This window comes from Peromyscus maniculatus, chromosome 17 (assembly GCF_049852395.1).
Source record: "Peromyscus maniculatus bairdii isolate BWxNUB_F1_BW_parent chromosome 17, HU_Pman_BW_mat_3.1, whole genome shotgun sequence".
In the NCBI taxonomy this organism is placed as follows: Eukaryota; Metazoa; Chordata; class Mammalia; order Rodentia; family Cricetidae; genus Peromyscus; species Peromyscus maniculatus.
The window spans coordinates 60,189,893-60,196,972 of record NC_134868.1 but is presented as its reverse complement, the minus strand read 5'-3'; the positions used below and the strand labels follow the sequence as shown (position 1 = coordinate 60,196,972).

The following is a 7,080-nucleotide window of genomic DNA, read 5'->3' as shown; positions in this document are numbered from 1 at the left end:
GAATATGTGAGACCATGTAGCAGGATTGTAGGAGTGGTCACAAGGAATGCTGAGATATGCCTGAGGCATCCCCCAGGATGCCTCGATGGGATTGGACAATGCCATGGAGGGGAGAGGTCTGTTCTGACCACTCACATTACACAGTCCTCAGGGTGACCTCTGGATACATACACCTGAAGTCCCAAGGCTGTGTGAGAAAGATGAGGATCAGGGCAGAGCATCCTGACCTGTAAGAACTGGTAAAGGGCACTGAGCTGGAGACACCTGGGATAAAGAAGAAACAGGATGTCTGCTTTCACAGATGGACTCGGGGCATCACCTATGCAGGAAATGCAGAGGGGCTTTACAGAGGTTTCACCACGCACAGCAGGAATGTGGCCCAGGTCATCCCTGCCTGTGAGCGTGGAGAAAAGGAAGAGCCAGGTGGGGAGAGAGTGGAAATGACGGTACAAAGGGCTGAAAGCTTTGTTCTGAAGGGTGGAGGAGAGCTGGAACCCCAGCCAGAGCAAGGGGATGCTGGTGAAGGAGGGCCTTCTGAGAAGACCCAGGAGGGTCCCAGCGCTGAGATTCATGCTTGTCTTGCTATGTGTTGGTCACTTCCTGCCTTTGAGGAAGGCTGTGAGCACCTGGATCATATCTGGAGTTTCCTCCAGCGTGTAAATGACTTCTCAGCTGTAGTTACCACCTGCTCCGCAAGCCTTTGTCCTCAGTCATGACTCCCTGACGCACGAAGGACTTTCCTCGTCCTTTATTTTATCCAAATGCCTCACTGAGATGCTCACCTCGCTGAGACAGACATCTTATATCTCACATCTCACAAAATTTCCCTCTCTTTCACACACGTGCATGTGTGTGCGTGTACACACACACACACATACACACACACACACACCTATTCTTAATGGCTGCTATGCATATTATTTCTAAATCCTTCTCTATCTCAGCCTTATGCACAGTCACGATCAGGAAGAACCTTCTAGAAGCTCTCTAGAACAGGGTATGCTTCCGGTGAGTAAGGTTCCTTGTGGTAGGGACTTGGCTCTCACTCAGTCCGAGCATACTCCTGTCCTGTTCAAGTCTTCAGATACTGGCATCTGCCACCCTGTGGTTTTGCTCAGCACACCTAGCTTTTCAGACATGTTCACAGTGGCTCTTCACCCTCTTAACCTCAAAAAAATCAAGATTTTACCCTCAAAGGGAATTTTTTAGGGACCCCAACTTAACTACACTAAGTCTGTGGGGAGCTGGCTCCTATCTTCCAGGTTGGCCTGATGTGGGGCTGGTTGTTGCGGGGGGGCGGGGGGGAATACCCATGGGCAATGCTCTGAGAGGGTCACTCAGTCCTCATTGGAGGTGGTGCCTTTCGTACCTGGACTCCACACTGCCTTCTGTACTTCAAGGCAGGGCACAGACTGACTCCTCCCACTGAAAGTGGGAAAGAGGGTGAGTAGATTTTACTGTGTGGTCAATACAGACCTATGCAGAAGACACGAACTGGGCGGAGGGAATTTGAAGAGCAGAGAACGACTCCTAGTTATCTAAAGCAATGGTCCACATCCTCACTGTGCATATAGATCACTTGTAAGGCCCTAAAGTACGGGTCCAGGTTACCACCTTCAAAAGCAGGATTTATGACTCCCAACACTGCTCATTTTGGAAGCCCACCACCACCACCACCAAGTGTGTTTGCCAAAGTTAAGGATGAGCATTATAAAACTAGGCAGCATCACAACACGTTCTCAAGAATTAAGAGTTTAGTCTGCGGCACTTGGTGCTTGATGTGTGATGGTAAGGGGCTGGGAGAGGCCATGTGTGAGCTCATGTGTGTATATCTATTTGCTTGGCAGTTTATGTACTATATTATATTTATTATGTTATGTTATATTATGTTATGTTGCATTCTGTTGCCGTGAATGAATATATAGAAACAGAATAAAAATATTTAAAATACAATCCAGTTCTACCTCCCTTGAATAGGACTCTTCTCCTCTTCAGAACTCTTCACGCTCCTCATAAACCTGCCGTCTTTATAGTCATGTAAGTACCCAAGCACCTACTAAATTACCTTCGGCCCATACGTCTTCTCACCCTGGCCACAAGTTCTTCTGGAAGTCTATACTGCATGCTGTCTTGTGTTCACCATAGCTGTTTCCTCCCTGGAGAGGTAGCCTCTCATTCTGGGGACAACGAGGAAGCCAACTAGCATGTAGACCCACAGAAGATCCATCATCACCAAGACCTGTAACTCTACTTGTTCTATCCAAAGGAGACACATTAGAGAGGAAAGACAGTCCAGTGGTTGGCTCCCTCCATCCTGAAATAGACCCAAGGTGAGGAGAAAACTTCCTGAGCCTCCCGGAAAGCCCTGCTCCCAGTCGACATTAAGACACACATGGCTGCATCTCTGTCAGTCACACTATTTGCAGCAAACTCTATTATGATGTCCTGTTCACCCTCTGTCACAGCAGGTTCTAGAGAGCATGCAGTTTAGCCTAAGCTTGATAACTACTTGAATAATACGATCAATAAAAATAATCAATACAGTCACCTCCTGGTGCCTCACTTCTTGTTAGCAGAAGAAAATGACAAGGACTCCACCACAGTGCCTGAGTCGACAGGAAGCACTGTTTGTAACATTATAGAGCTGTCAATCAGTCACACGTATCTGACCACCTCAGATCCAAAGAGTTCCACGGGCCACCTCGATCCTCAGCGCTGCCGGGATCCAGCAGCGCTCGCTACAAAGCTAGCGTTTTTTTCTGCACGGTTTTGAAGTCTGCTCCACAGGAGATTTCACTGAAGGAAGAGGCAGACAGCGTGGCTGCTTCCCCATGAGGTAAATATTGTGTTAAGATAATTGTTAACTTTGGAGCGAGCCCCACTGCACGGCGGGTTTAACTGCCCCAAACCATACAAACCTCTCTAATTACTTGGCTCTCCCACCACCACACCACAAGCCTTCGGAGAACAAAACACGTAGACATGAGATCAGTCTCTGCTTTGTGGACAAACCCCGGATCCCACGCAAGGGAGAGGATGGGAATCCTTCTCTATTCAAGTACAGAGAGAACAGACGAACCCTGTGCCCTAAGAACTGGAGAGAGAAACTTCTTTTGTGGACAATGACCAACACTTCTTACTTCCCGCTCACATAGTCAAATAAAAAATAGAAAGGACAAGCTCAGATTTCTAGACTGGGGCTCCGTGTTCTCTGTTGCGGGGCTCTGTGCTCTAAGCACTGTGTGGGTCAGTCAGCACATGCTCCCTCCTGCCTGTCAGTGATCATAGGCATGTGCATCTGTGCACTGTGTTTCTATGCCTGCCTGACAATTCCTGAGAGACCTGTAGGCAGGTTTGCAGACTCACCTCTGACCCCAGCAAAAGCCAGAGAAGCACCAAGGAAGAGACACTATGGAACAAGAGCAATGATTTTAAGAATAGGTCTATTTCCTATTCTGCCAAGGAAGAAATATGTGATGTCCCATTCTGGGGCACCTGGAGACACAAACACCCCTGACTGGGACACGAGGAAGACACAGGTAGAATTTCCTGATTCAATCCTGGTTTCTCCACATCCCGATAAATGACAAGAAAGGATAGCAGAATCATCACATGGTCCAATTACAACCCCCGCTCTAGGTGTGTTCTAAATTTGGAGCCAATCAGCTCACTCCCCCGTGCCCAGGCTAGATCCCAGTGATTTAGAAATAGAAACACATCTAAATTTGAGCAGTGCCCCCCCCCCAAAAAAAAGCAGTTCTCTAAATGACCACAGAGTCTGAGGATCTGCTTGTTCCATGAGAACCATCAGGAAAGAGCCAAGTCTGAAAGGCGGCCTTCACTCATCAGCTGGGCAGGAAGGCCTGCTTCCTGGGTGTGAGGAAATCATCTTTTCTGCATTCCTTTGCCCTTGCTCAGTGGGCTCAAGAAAAAGTGGTCTGGAGAGATAGTGTGGAGGTTTTACATGGGCTCTGTTATGGAACTCCAGTCAACTGATGGCCATCTGATTCTAAGCACAGCAGAATACCCACTCACCCACATACCAATCTGGGCTCCCCAGCATGGCAGTTTTGCCTGAGTTGAAAGGCCATTTGCTCTTTGGACAAGTGATCACAACACACAGTTTTCATCTCGAATGGCGTCATTATGGTGTCATAGCCTGAAGTGCTTTGCCAAAGGCTGCGTGGGCCCGAGGAATACACAGCTCACTGGCGAAGTGCACCACTCGGGGCTCCCTGCCCGTTAGGGAGTTCATGACATCACCAGAGAGGTGCAGCGGTGTTCCCTGGCTTGTGTGCGTCACTCATCTCCTCTTGTACCTCGTCACCTTGAAGCAGCTGTCCCCAAATGGCACGTGAACAGTAGGTGATGATATGGCGGCATAGCCACTCATGATGGCCGCAGACTGCCTTGTAGACTCTCCCAGTTGGCAAACAAACATGGTGTCTGTTTCTTATTTAGTAAAGATTCAAGTCTGGAAGTCCAGGGAACTGGTTCTCTAGTCCCCGGTCCCTCTAACAGGCTACTGGAAAAGCTGAGTTATCTTCTTGTCCTTGCGCTCTCATACTCTGCTGATTGGAGGGTTTTGCCACCAGTGGCCCCAGCAATGGAAAAAGGACATTGCCTCTGGGCCGTGTTGACTTTTCACACCAGTGGCACTAGGCAGGGAGTGGGTCACTCTGCCAGCTAGGGTGGCCAGGGGTGATGATTCAAGGCAAACAAGGTGGATCATATGCACGTGGGGCAGAAAACAATGTAGCGGGAGTATCCCACCACTCTCCCATGTCTGTTTATGAAACAGGGCAAACCACAACCATCCAATTTGGGCAGGATCCTTCATGTCCTGACCCAGGGAGATGTCAGGTCTGTGCCCAACCCCAGGGTAAGGAGACACATAAACATGGAAGTATAGGTTCATCTGCTGGATTCTCATTCTCCGGAGAAGAATGGCTGACAAAGTGAAGAAAACAGCATCTTAGAACCAGTAAGTCCTCATGCTCTACTTACTATTTTTCTCTGCCCCTTTAAACATAGCACTTGTGCTGGCAGCCCTAAGCCAGGTGACAGTTATGCAGTTGGTTGTCTCCAGGAAGTAAACCATATTTTTGTAAGTTCATAGGAGATAGGAGTAGTTGGTGCAGTCTCTTGAGCCTCCCGGGATAGACGAGGAAGGAAAGATGTGTACACACTCCTCGGTTGTGGAGCAAACAGTTTGGCATGGACTGCCCAAACTTGGTGTGGACTTTTGAATGAGATCTGTCCCCCAACAGCTGTATATTTGAATACGTGGTCCCCGGTTGATAGAGCTGTTTGGGGAGATTATGGATCATTTAGGGGTACAGCCTTGCTAAAGGAAGTTCTTCACTGGGGATGGGCATTGAGAATTTACAGTCTCACTCCACTTCCTGCTTCCCGTGTGGATAAAAATGTGACCAGCCAGCCTCCTGCTTCTACCACTTGCCTTGCCGTCCCCACCACTATGGGCTCTGTCCCTCTGAACCGTCAGCCAAAGTAAACTCTCTGCTTTGGGCCATGGTGTTTTATCAAAGCAACAGAAAGCGTGCACACACACACAGAGAGAGAGAGAGAGAGAGAGAGAGAGAGAGAGAGAGAGAGAGAGAGAGAAGGAGAGAGAGAGAGAGAGAGAGAGAGAGAGAGAGAGAGAGAGGAGAGCCTTGAAAAAATGTTTGTGGTCACCTAGATTTAACCTACAATAATAGAGGCCTAATACTGCAGTGCTTTTATTCATTAGTAAAACAGGACGTGTGAGGACAGAGGAGCTTGGTGGAGGAGAGGGAAGGGGGATGTTGTAGACCAATTGCTCAGGCTATGTTCACCATGCCACCAGCTGTTCACGTGAACTCTTGATTTGCAGAAGTTGGTGTTACCTACCGTGGGAATAGCAGGCAGTGAGAACGATCTGGAAAATTCTCAGCCCCTCCCCCATGGTCTTTGTCTCCCGCTCCCACCCTGCCTTAGGATCTTGCTACCACGACTGGCAGTCCTGTGTGCTCTCCAGTAACTCAGTAGATGGGTTTTATTCCATATTAGACTGAGAGCTGAGATAGGAAGAGGTTTGTGACATTTGAAGGCAAAAGGAGGTGTGCATTGTACTTGGTCATGAATGTGACTGAATGAGGTGCATGTGCTTTGCATATTCCATCAGTAGAAGGCAAACAACTGAACTTTTTATTCCTGTCAAAACAAGGATCTCTTTGGAGTGGAGTGTCGAACAGAAGTGATGGAGTGCACAGAGCCAAAGTGACTGACCTTGTCCTCTCGCACAGAGGGTAGCTGGTGCAGCCCTGCTCCATTTCTGTCTCTGCTGGGGGGGAGGGGGACCATCAAGCACACACAGCTCTAGGAGAAGGAGCCAGCGAGCATGTGAGCATCCCTCACAGCTGCGCTCACTGTGTGACCTGTGCTGTCTCTGCTCCTGCCTTGTGGAACATTTGCACTGAGATCGTGCTAAATCTCAAAAATTTTGAACAAAAACACAAAGGGCACATCCACAACAGTCAAGACACAATCGCTCATGCCGCCTGGAAGTCACTTTCCCCTCCTTGCTGACACCTCCTGCTGTCGTTTGGTAGCAGACCGGTGAGCAAGGCTCCCTCCATTTATGAAGTGCTGTTCCCTGCACTTCATAAATGGAGCCAAAGCCTGAAAAAGGGCATTTGCGACTTCTCCTGTCACCATGACCAAAGTAACAAGAAATAAGCCAAGAAGTAGGATGTCCTTTTGAGGGGACAGTTTGATTTCATCAAAAACACTTTTGTAAAGTACACCTTCCATAAAGATGGGTTCTATAGACTGACTACATGTGACATCTTCCATAAAGATGGCTTCTATAGACTATGTGTGACATCTTCCATAAAGATGGGTTTTATAGCCTGACTACATGTGACACCTTCCATAAAGACGGGTTCTATAGACTGACTATGTGTGACATCTTCCATAAAGATGGGTTCTATAGATTGACTGAGAAAAACAAACTTACAATAAAGGTCTCAAGAGGATCAGACATAGCCTGACCACACAGATAGTGCAAAGATCACCAGGCTATTAACTACATCCACT

General features: G+C 48.2%; 1 long non-coding RNA gene across 1 annotated transcript; it reads left to right on the top strand.

Annotated features, from left to right (window-relative positions):
• Positions 1-1,322: 1,322 nt before the first annotated feature.
• On the top strand, positions 1,323-5,505 carry LOC121823518 (uncharacterized). Its single transcript, XR_013045429.1, has 3 exons — positions 1,323-1,443; positions 1,978-2,037; positions 2,146-5,505. It is a non-coding gene; the product is annotated as an uncharacterized LOC121823518 (long non-coding RNA).
• The last annotated feature ends 1,575 nt before the right edge of the window (positions 5,506-7,080 follow it).